The sequence below is a fragment of the Egretta garzetta genome, unplaced genomic scaffold (assembly GCF_000687185.1).
Source record: "Egretta garzetta isolate BGI_Z169 unplaced genomic scaffold, ASM68718v1 scaffold72, whole genome shotgun sequence".
Taxonomy (NCBI): domain Eukaryota; kingdom Metazoa; phylum Chordata; class Aves; order Pelecaniformes; family Ardeidae; genus Egretta; species Egretta garzetta.
This window is the reverse complement of record NW_009259032.1, coordinates 910,329-922,722: the sequence shown is the minus strand read 5'-3', so window position 1 is coordinate 922,722 and position 12,394 is coordinate 910,329. Positions and strand designations below refer to the sequence as shown.

Sequence of the window (12,394 nt, the reverse complement as noted above, 5' to 3'; positions counted from 1 at the left end):
GGGGAGACCTGATTACGGCCTTTCAGTACCTAAAGGGGGCCTATAGGAAAGAGGGGGAAAATCTTTTTAGAAGGGCCAGCTGTGACTGGACAAGGGGTAATGGTTTCAAACTAAACCAGGGTAGGTTTAGACTAGATATAAGGAAGAAATTCTTTACAATGAGGGTGGTGAAACACTGGAACAGGTTGCCCAGAGACATAGTGGAGGCCCCATCCCTGGAAGCATTCAAGGCCAGGTTGGACGGGGCTCTGAGCAACCTGATCTGGTTAGCGGTGTCCCTGCTCCTGCAGGGGGGTTGGACTAGATGACCTCTAGGGGTCCCTTCCAACCCAAAACATTCTATGATTCTATAAAAATAATGTAACATAGGTGCGCACTCCTAAAAAAAGCATAACGTAAAATATTTTCCGATTATGAAAGATAATCCGTCAGTTGCCAAGTATCTGGCCAATGACACGAGGCTTGCTTCTCTTTCACATGAAATGCACAGGTCTGTTTAACATAAATACTTCAAGTCTCCCAGAGATACCAGCCTGTGCATTTTGCTTTTTTATTTACTCCCCAAGCCCTGGTGCAGCTTGTCAAGGAAAATCCTGTGCCCGCCTGCACTACTGAAAAACGTTTTTTCAGAATGGGACCACCAGCCTGTAAGGGCAATTTGGGGGCTTCCACAGCTTTGACAACATCCCTTGAGACTAAATCAAGCTCCTTCCGAAGCGTTACAGTGTCCTGGTGGACACCCCCTGGTATGGCAGCAGTACACTTGCTTCTGAAGCTATCTGACCCTAACAGCTGGACATAATGGGCATTCCAGAGAGGGGTTTAGCCCAACAGCTGGGTAATGGAAGGCCACGGCTTCCTTACGTGGGCTCCATAGCTACGGAAACAACAAAACTGACAATCTTCTAAAAATAAGGTGAAATTAATACATTGCTTAAGCCTGTATTTGAAGTGAAAACACACTTAGGGTTACAACCAAAGCAAACACTGTGAGCGTTTACCAAATCGGGGTTAATCACAAATACGCAATGTACATCTTTAATAATGGCTATTATGCAGACTTTTAAATAATCAGCAATGGTAGCAATTAAACACTATTTCATACGTGAAGTTCAGAGAAGCAAACAAATGCTCAGTCCTTTCTAACTGGAAGCCACAGGAAGAATAACGCAATGATAATCCAGCTAAGTCCAAAAAGCAACTTGCTTGCACAAGAGATTTCAAAACTTTCCCCTTAAACTTTCAAGGAGTGCTCATTTTTAAAGTGTATTTTTCATACACTCTTGAAACAATATTCCAGGATTCAGTTTCTCACTCCGCTCCTAAACATATTCTGGTGCAGAAAGCACAGGGGAACATGAAGGTCAATGGTTTGGAAAGCAGACCTCCTCATCAGGTCATGAATTAAGCCACTGGTGCAGCACAGGCTAGCAGGATATGGGGACTAAACATCATTTTTGTAACACCTGGCCATAAATAACTGCTGGTAAAGTCCATCCTTTCCTACCAATAAAGGACACCAACCAGAGCTGCATGGGTGTAAACCAGCATGATCTCAGAACCGCCTGCAGTCATGCCGACAGCGTCTTCCTTTCCCTTTGTTAGTGGGAACAAGGGCATAATTTCAATTATTTTACTTTGAATACAATTATATACAAGTCACCTTGGTGAAAGGTGCTAGGGTTAACACACATGCAACCACTTGTAAAATACTTATCCCAGATTTCCAATGAATACACGTTACTTATAGAGTCAACTCTTAACTTATTGAGAGCATCTGGTAGAGAATTCGTCTGGCTACACAGCGCAGGAGGAACTGCAGTCCTTAAGTATGGATACATTTTCAGAGTTACAAGCCCATATAACGCATGCTGCAATAGTACCTTAGAACACAGGAGGTTTTGTTAAAAATAGCAAAACAAACAGAAGTCCTGGTTGAGCAAGGTTTTTTAACCACATTTTCAACTTGAACTGTGTGCCTTGTCCAGCAGAGGTCAATGGCAAGCAGGGCAGTGGCAGAGCTGGGCTGGCAGGCACCATTCTGCAGCGTCAGGTTCGAATTTGGTAACTGGATGACAGGTATCTTAAAAATGAAACAGCTGGATAGACAATGGATACAGTTCGGGTTTGGCAAGAAAATTACTTATTCTCAACACTGACAATCCAAGACGACAGCAATTGTAGAATAGGTGCAATAGTAATAGTAGTAGTAGTAATAATAATAATAATAATAAACCTTGTTTTATCCTGGATGGCTTGCTTATATCTAACATCAGGGAATTATCTGCTTCTCATTTTTCATTGTTCCTGCTACCTCCTGGCAAGAAGTGCTGCATTTCTACCTTTTGGTCTCATCATTCCTACCAGCGATGTTTTAAAGACTATTTAGAAACTCTTGCGATTTTCTCCACCAAGCCTTGAGAATCCCAGAAACAGTTCACCTGACTTCTCAGATTACTTTAAGGTATCATAAGAAACTCTCTCTCACTTTAGTTTCAGTGGAGTTTTGCAGCGTAAGGCACATTGCTGTCGGACAAACACTGGCTGCAAGACCGGGCCCCTTAGGGAAAGGTTAGAGTTCATGTCTCAGCATATTTACTTTTGGCTTTTGACATATTTTACTTTTGAGGAGGTTTCAGCTTAAAATGTCTATCTGTCGTAAGAAACCAGCAGCGCTGTGAAGGGCTCATTACAGAGGTCCACTGAAATCAGGCTCCAGGACCTCTTCTTGGAGAAAAGTAAAGGAGCAGTTCCCAGATTTTCCCATTGAAAACCCCAGGTCCCTTTGCAATTTCAGACTCCTCTAGTCTGAACAAAGCAATCCAAGGCCTTTCTCTCTGCTCTACACACCCACTATTAATCTGGTTCTGTTCTGGTCACCCCTTGATCTCCTGCAGCCACCCAGCTTGCTCCTGTTGAGCTGAGCCTGTGCAGCTGCACCCTCCCCGGTTCATTCACCGCTTTTCCCAGTTCTTCATTTTAACATCTATTCTCATTCCTCTCTTAAGTCTTTTGGGTCTGCCAGTGAATCCAATTGTATCTCTGTACAGAAATCACTAACTATACATTGGCAGTGAAATCACTGATAACACCCATCCTAAATGCAATGCTAAGGTACAGATTTCAAAGAATCCAGAAAGAGAGGGAGAATGAGACAAACACCAAACCACTGTTTTACCAGTAAACTTGTGCTTCCAGCAAGGCAGGAAGACTGTGCAGCCATGTCTTGGAATGATACGGCAAATTCAGAGTAGATGCCTTCATACTGTATTACTTGCAGATAAATAATGAGCTGGGAATCTCTTTTAAGCCTCTAGAGCATGTGATTAAAAGGAAGATCGTTATAATGCGCCCCTTACATACTGAAAACTGAAAGTGTTCTTTCTGAACTGCAAAACTGATCTTTTAGGTTTTAGGTCCATTTTGTGATTTTTCAGTGTTTGACTCATGCTTTTTTAAACTTTTGGACTTAACATCAGAAACCTACTCCATTAGGGTAGAAGGAACACATGAAAGCAGCAAAAGGTTTTTCCTAGCAATAATTCAAGCAATACTACTATCCACTAATAAAGTGATCCTATCACAATATTAGACAATGAAAATAACATAGGGAGTGAGCAGAAAAAAATTATTCACCCTGCCAGTTGCTCTCTCTGAACACATTACAACAACAAAGATGCGGTTCTTTGGATGCCCAAACCCATATGCCAGTCAAAGTTAGTCCACTGAGACTGGGAGTTCTTTTTTCATTTAAGTTACTTCTGGGGGTGGAAAAAAAAAAAATAAATCAGAGTCAAACAAAGCAAAGCCCCCAACTTCCCTTTGCCCTAGGAGGGCAGAATAAACAGTGAGATCAGGTCAGAAAGAGACTTACAATGCTGGGGGAAAACCCAGGGAGACTCTGAGTGCGGGGTTTTGGATCGTCTCTCCACTGAAATCTTCTCTTCTGTTACTGTTTACACGTCGAACCAAGTAATGCCTCTGCTATCACTTGTTCGGCACAACAGCGAAGGTAACTTCACAAAAATACGACCAAGCAGGGAACTGCAGGCTTACTTGCAGTGTGTCTTTTACTGAAAAATACATTTTATTTATCATAACATTCAAAAAACCCCCAACATGATACAAACGCTAACTCACTCAGTTACAAACTTTGGTACTCAGCGGTTTCAGACAGTCCGTTCTTGCGTGGTCGTGACGTACTGAAGCGTTCCCGACGTGCAACGTGCTGCTAGTGCAATTCTCAGAGCGACTCCGCTGTCCTTCAATCCCAGGCTCCCGGCATCCTGCAGCAGGATCACTTTGGGCTTCGGCTACGCACTTGCCACAGCGTCATCTGCGCTGAGAGCAGCTCAGACAGTCCATTTTTCTCCAGTTATATATCTCCTTTTTAAAATTTTTTTTCCCCAGAGGCAACAATCATCAACACAATACGTTCATGGCATTTTCCCCTTTGCCTTATAGCCCACCGCGCTCTCATCAGACATATCACCCACATCCTCTTAACAATCATTATCCTTACTTCACATTTGCACTTTTAAATATCTTTACACTGATAACCCACCCCCTTAAAAAAGGGGGGAAAAAGAAAAGAGAAAAAAAAAAAAAACAACAGAAAAAGGGGGAAAAAACACAAGCATTTTTAAAGTAGTGTATGCATTCTCAGGTAGCCACAAGTTAATGGTAATTTATAAGCATAAGGAATGACACTTTGGCCATTGACACTAGAAAGTAAAGGCAGCTTTGAATGCAGACAAGGAAAAAAAACCCACAATCACACAACCCATAAATACATTTTAAATCATTCATCAAGTGATTCACCAAGGATTAAATTTAACTGAGTGAAAACGACCCTGCTGCAAAAGACCAGAACAACATTCGTGCATCACTCCAGTCCTGCTCAAACTTTTAATTGGATCCTGACCTAAACCGCATGGAAGTGGCTGGCCGGCTGTTGCAGACCCTGAACCCCGACGGCAGGGCTGGGGGGGCCGAATTGGAGTGGTGCACAGGATTTTGTCCTGCTTTGCACACGGGGTGAATTTCTGCTGTAACATACTACGACTGCACCGTGAAACATATAATACTAGCAGCTTGTGAACCCTGACACGGAGGGCTTGACTCTGATCCAAGATATGTGGTTACACATCACCCCATCAGCTGGAGAAATTCACCACTGGGTATACATGGAGGAGCACCATATTACCGGATTTTTTTCTGGTGACCTTTCATGGCATGATCTGCTCATGCCCAGAGCTCCGGTTTTATACATATAAAGTGAAGAACCCAAGACTTGGGTCTGCAAGGCACTCAGCGCTCTCGGCCAAGTTCAGCAAAGCGCTGTGTTGATGGGAAGAAAAAAAAAAAAAAAAAGGGACTGCACTTCCACCAAATTCTCCAGAAATCTGCTCAGATATTTGAAGTTAGAGATGCATGTGAAGGCTTTGCTGGACTGGGTCTGCGAAGCGAAGCTCCTTGCAAAACTGACCCCTTGATGCGAACATGGAGTCTCTTAAGTAACAGACAAAATTAAGCAAACACTGCTTGATGTTAGAATTGACACATTCCATTGAAGAAATCTCCCCTGAGAAAATAAACAGCTGTTGGTATCACCTCATTTCATTGCTTTCGTCTCCACAGGCAGTTAAAAAAAAAAACCTGCAAAATTTTCCTCCAACAAATACATGTTGAAATCCTGGGCACTTTGTTTTCTACGCATTTTTATCCTTTCAAGTACACCGGGTGAAACTGTAAACCCTGAGTTTGTGTGTGCAAACCTGTATCTTGTAAACTGCAGCGTGAAACTTCGCTCCGAGCACCGATATAGGAAAAGATAGGACAAAACATTTTTAAACACGGATGCTAGTATTATAATGTACGTACCATACACGTGTATGTCACAGTGGATGATCTACTCTGGTACCTGCACTGTCCTGCAGTCCGAAGTACTGTTTCGTTTAACACCGATACTGTAGTCGTAACGTCTACGGACTTAGCAGTCATGAAAACGGTGAAGAAGCATTCATTTTCTTTAAGAGGCATTCAGCCCGAATCCCGGTGGGAGGTTAAAGCTTGTAACTGTAGACCGTACAACCAAAGAGCACGGAGATTAACCTTACACACTATATGCTCTAGCTGGGCACGCCAAGCTCTTTAAAAAGGTTTAGAATAGTATTTTTTCACTGGATTTCCACAACGATGAAGATAAATGAGAAGATATATGTTAAAATCACTCACTACGTGCATACTTGCAGTGCATTTCATCCTGAGGGCAATTTCAATTTGTGCCTGTAAACAAATAAATTGCATTGAAATACAATCTCACATGTATGGTTAAAGATAGTTTGTAGCTGAGTTTTCTGTATCTTGAGGGTTACTCATGGAAATGAAAACCTGGGGCTTTCTTTAAGAATGGGAAACCCTGAAACCTCCTTAGCAGCAGGAAACCTTGAGAACAGGTGCAGGAAAATCCCGCCTGTGGGTAAATGCTTAAGTACAGACTTTTGGGTTTTGCACTTAGATTTCGGATTTCCAACCTGTTACCTTGAGAAAATTTATGCTAAATAATTTAGGCTTGACCTTACATTTATTGGCTTCCCAAAGACCTTCATTGACCTGAAATTTTGGGCCGGGAACACACTATCCTGGTTTACTTTTACTGTCATGACAACAATTCTCTTCTACTGGGACAAACTGGTTGCTGGCAACAAAATCATCAGTTTAAGCAAAGTTTGACATATGGACATACATATCACTGCATTTTGAGTAATCTTATTTTATATTTTCTTGTTCAAAGGAGAAATATTTTCTTAGCAATAGCATGGATGTGGCCCCCAGATAAACCTGTCAAATAACAGCTAAGGAAATGACTACATATTATTTGGGCTGTAACATTAAAAAACTCCTCTCAGAGGGGAATCGCTAGGATTGTGTTTTCAGCAACGTTGCAATTTAAGGAAGAAAAGACTGCAGTCTTAAAGAAAAAAAAACGCTGTCCTCTCCTTTTGAACTGGGGTCTAAAAATATTACATTCCATTTCCAGCTTTCTAGTATTTAGACACTGTCATAATTAAGGCAACTGGTGATAACACAGTACAGAGGAACAAATGAAAAATGAAAGCAATCAAACGTGTTTTCTGAAATTTACATAATCCCTTTTGAACCATGCCAAAAAATAAACACTAAAGATAATCTAAGTACTACGGATCTCTCCGTTTGCAATTCCAAGTGCAGAAGTACGGAGTACAAAATAGATCACAAATCATCGCCAAAACCTAGGGGGAAGACCCTCATTTACTGCAATGGGGGAGAGCTGAGGGCGTGATTTCTTTTAAAGAGTTGCAGGGCTGCACTGGATCATCACAACACATTCCAGGGACCCGGACGAAGCTGTGCGTTGACCCACACTGGAACACTGCTGGCATTACACCCTGCATTTTATGAAGAGCTGTAGTGGCACGGCTACCGCTAGCCACCAGCGCAGAGGCTAAAAGCCTAAAGCCTGAGCGCTGGCTTCAATACAAAAACAACTTTGCAGAAAATAATGCAGTAGTTTAACATTGCTCACATAATTACATGTATGCATACTCCAAAACTGGGGGGGGGTATTTAGGAGAAAACAAGAAACTTACACACTTGTTTTGTATGATGAAGCAAAAAAATGAGAAAACTGTAGAAGCAGTTTTTAGGATGTATGCTTAGAGTTACCAAGTGTATTGTAGATTAAAGGAGCATGATTCTTCTTCCTTATCCCTGTAAAAAAAAAAAACAAAACCATAAAAGCAACATTAATAAAAAGCAGATTCTTAGAGAGCTGCCACAACCAATTCTTCAGAGAGCAATCTTTACTACTCCAGGGAAGGGCATAGTACCTCATTCAGTTGTCACGCTCTTCTTGCTACTCGTTTCCTAAGCTACTGCCAAGAATCAGACAATAGCACCTGACTTTTTAAACCAAGTCAGTGGTCGAGCAGCCTTATTTTTGGAGCAGAACCGACCCTTGCTGCTCGAGGTGTGAAACGTGCGCTGCCTTACGACCCCACGGTTCGCCACAGACTGGTCCTGGGAAGCCCCACGCATGTAGGCAGGAAGAGGGCAAAGCGATCCAGCCAGGATTTAAGCGATCCATTCACTTAAGTTAAAGACCCCAGCACTTCACTTACAAACACAGCATCCAGCAGGGCATATGTAATGCGAAAGTGAAACAACCCGTAATCATGTGCTCCAAGATTTGTGGAGTTAAATAGGAGTTAAAAACTGGCCCAGGAAAGCATCCTGGGCAAGAAGAGTCATTAAACTCACGCTTAACTTTCATTGGTGCCAAGGTTAAACGCTATTTAAACATTTCCTCAGTAGCCACAGATTTGAACACAAGCTTATTTCAATTTGTAGGCTGATTTACTGGATCAAATGCTGAAGCCCTTCTAGTTCTTGGAATATTCCTGTATTTCCCACTAAAATTAGGTGGGTACTTCCCTGATTCTCAGTGAAGGCATCAGCATAAATAAATCCTACATACTGCACATTTCACTGTAAGTTGACTTTTTGACTTAATCGTGCAGAATATACATTTTGCTGAATAGGGCAAAACTAAAAAGAGTTTAAAAGTATCAATTTATGAACCTTTAAAAAAAATAATCCATATACGCTATCCACACAAAATGACTTTTTAAAGGCAGGCGTAGATTGTCTGATGGCAGATAGGAAGGAACACTTACAGACAATAAGTATATTTGCAGACTTTGGTGACAGAACTGCTCCCTTTTGACTTAGCCTACTTTCACCACAAAAATAAATGTCTCGTATTCCTGTAACTACAAGGTGGCTTCAGTTTAGGCACACGTTTGAACAAAGCAAGGAAAAATACCCTTCTAATATTGGCAGTACAATTTACTGCAGTACTGTTTGCTACATGCTATTTTCTCATTTATTTACTTAACACAAGGCAGAAACTCCCCGGAGTATAATGTGGGAATAGATACAAAAGTTAAAACCACATTTTTCAGGCTGGGAATGAGCTCCCTTCAGGCAGCCTGCTCGCTACAGGTCGGTGCTGTCTAAGTTTGGATGCAGGCGGATGTGGCAAGTTTACTAGAACTGAAAATTAGCATCATCTTTTTTCCGTATGAAGGAAGAAGCACAGCAGGCAAGAACTATGTTGCTAAAAACTCGCCAACTACTGCAAGCGAAGAAGAGGAGGGAGAAAAGCAGCCTCATGATACCTCTCAGAAACACGCAGGTATTCTCTGATGTTTGCTGTGTACCAAAAATTTAAGAATTGCTCAGAAATGGCATCTTGGCTTTTGCCAGAATCCAAATCGATAGGATCCCCCTTATCCCACTGATGATGCAGAAAAGCGCACCAGCCCCAGAAAGAAGCGCTGGAAGAGCAGCAGACATGCGGAGGACCTGGCGCCAACAGCACCGCAGGCATCGCTCCGCCACCAAAGCTTCAAGTCAGCTCCATCAGGCTGATCTCCAAGAGGCGGCAGAGACCAAGACGGAGCAGTCCTTGGCACGGTGACACTGCTTGTGAATGAAGATGTGAAAAAAATAGACAGAAGGGAGGAAGATACTACGTGCAGTGCGGAAAGAAACACAGGAGTGGAAAGAGCATTCGCTCAGCTTATTTTGGCTTGTGAAAGAAAGGGACCTGAAAGGACAGTATTTTATTCAAACCCCGTGCTCATGTGATGAAATCTGGCTGTTTTAAAATCCGTTTTAGGATCTACGCTGTATTGCTGCAATAAAAAAAAAAAACCAAACTGATCTGATGTGAAAGCAACTGGGATGAAAAAATGATCAACAGTTCACCCCCCGATTCATATGAAGTTACACTCCTGTTCTTGTTAGAGGAAAAACACTAACACGAGCAAACAAATGCATTTAATTAGGAAGAGAAAGACAAAAGAGACAGAGGGAAAGAAGGCAAACAAAAAACCCCAAGAAGATAATAGAGAAGAAGAGAAAAAATTATCCACAGGGAGGTGGAAGTTATGTAGGTGAATGAAAATGCCAAGTAGGTACAAGGACAGAACAGGATAATGGGAAGGAAGGTGGCGGTGGCTATAGATATGATTCCCCCTCTGGCATATACCTTATCTTCCACTGAGCGCTATATGAATAACCCAAAAGTCTGATGATGAGCTAAACTCATCTTGCAGCATGCAGTTAAAATGATTTGTTTCACTGACTTCCAGAACAGGTCAAGGACAAAAAAAAAACCCCACACGGCATCCATTATAGCCAGCAGGACACCTACCTCAGCGGGTCTGAGACGGCAGGGAGGGGGCACCCCCGCCTGTATTAGACAACGTGCGTCTTGGCATCTTTGATGGCAAAAGGTGAAATGAGGCCTTCAGACTGCTGAATGACCTTCTGTAACGAGCACAAAAGTTTCCGCATCGCCCATCTTTTGGGGCAGCTTTCACACCTGCCTCGCAATGGTAGAGGTCCAACACAACACAAAAAAGCAGACCAGGGATGCCGTTATTAATGTCGCCAATAAGAGCGAGCAATTTGCCGAGGGCATCACCCGCGGCAGTGGCACACCAGGCACTGCAGCTGCATGACATGGCAGGATGACCCCCTGGGAAAAGAGGGGCGAATCATACCAGGAAATACGACGGGTTTCACTTTAAAAGAGCGCAATACGATCGAGAAGCTAGGGCTTTTTGTTCAAATAGGTGCTGCAAGATAGAAATATCCTTTTCAAAACCAGCGAGCGGCTAGGCTGAAGTCTCACGAATAACTGATTCCTTGTGCTAGCTGTCTGAATCTGGCCTATACACCAAATGGAAAAATCAAATAGCTTGTGCATTCTATCTAGATACTCTATCAAGACTTTACTGACAAGATTGACTCAAGTAGCACAGCAGAGCTCAACTTAAATTGGTACCTTGCCTGTCACGAGAGACCCTGTAAGGGGCAATGAAAACAACCTAATTTATATCCTGGATAAAAGAATGCTATTTCAGAGATAAAATATTTATCAGCAGGTAAGAAGTAAGGGCATGAAGCATTTCAGTAACGTAGCATTCAACAAATCATCTACTATGCTGTAGTAGACGATGCAAATTAAAAGAACTACAGAAGCAAGAAAAAGATAACCCAAACACTGGAAGGAAAAATTTACCCTCTAGCACGTGACCAAACAAAACTCAGCGCAAACTGGTGACAAACCCAAACCTCCGACTGGCGCTGCTGTTTCTCTTTGCCTCTTGATATACCCCAAGAACAAACTCCGTAAGTCTTCAGTAAGCCATGGAAGATTTTGGTAGCTCTGCCCAATACTGCACTTGAAAAAGATAAGCCGTGTGTTCTAATGCAAGAGGCAAAAGGAGGAGCAACACCCACCCAGAAGGCACTTCCTTAATATTTCAGCTATTTTAAAATGAAATGTCATCGTTCTTTGGTTATTTTGCGCAAGACATCCTGCACCCTGGCTTCAACGCGTGCTGTATGCCCGGCCCCATGCCCTCCTCCTCGCTCCAGACCAGACACTCAACGCTCTCGCGCGTACATCCCCCAATTTGGAGGCCGGCCCTGGGTTACAGCCCTAGGTAACCAGACACTGGCGGAACTGCGGTGGGCCAAGCTCAGAGTAGCCATGCGAAATCGTGATTTGCAGCGGTGCCCGCGGGCTCCGCTGGAGCCCTCCTGCAGCGCAGGCAGCTGCAGACGCCCCTGCCCTGGCTGGCAGCCCCATGGCACCAGAGGAGCACACCCCGGTCTACCCCACATATCCCACTCCCTCGTCTCGCTAACAAGAAGGATCCGAAATAAGGGTTTGTATCCATCAGACCCCTCTCCCGTACTTCCCAAGGATGGGGAGAAGCAGGGGTTCAGGGCAGAGACGGGCGCTCTCCTCCCCTTGGAAGGACGAGGCGAGCGGTGAGGAATGTGCTGCTGAGGGTTGTTTCACAGCTTGCAAGGTGGGTCCAGAGGAGGTGCCCAGCAGCACTCCCCTCACCGGGAGCAAGGGGATGCCACTGAGACGGGGACCCCCCCAGCTATGGCGCTGCACAAATACAGGCTGCGTGATGAGCAGCTATGGTGTGCTTCTACTGAAACTACCTCCAGCCAAAAAAAGGGGGCATTTACCTGCTCCACGGCATACCAAACTGCACCAATGGGAACGTGTAACCTTTGCGCTTCGTATCTTACACCTATATTTTGAGTCCTGGTGAGGGCCCGCCTGTGGACCCCAGGCCTGTTACTTACCCCCCTCCAGGAGAAGCTGTGGCACAGCTCTCATTTGGCAGGTAACCTGGTCAGCCCTAAGCAGTCACTCGTGACCGCCGTGCCTAGCGGCCTGGCCCCACTCACCTGTGCTCTTCACCGGTGCTCCACCACGAAGCGCATGGTGGTGCCGTCAAAGGAGGGCGGTGCGACG

General features: G+C 43.8%; 1 long non-coding RNA gene across 1 annotated transcript in view; it reads right to left on the bottom strand.

Annotated features, from left to right (window-relative positions):
• Positions 1-4,715: 4,715 nt before the first annotated feature.
• Positions 4,716-12,394, bottom strand: part of LOC118451877 — a 52,373-nt gene continuing 44,694 nt past the window's right edge. Inside the window, exons 2-3 of the long non-coding RNA XR_004841457.1 lie at positions 7,632-7,752; positions 4,716-6,288 (exon numbers count right to left, since the gene is read on the bottom strand). This is a non-coding gene — a long non-coding RNA (uncharacterized LOC118451877). The remainder of the gene's footprint in view (positions 6,289-7,631; positions 7,753-12,394) is intronic.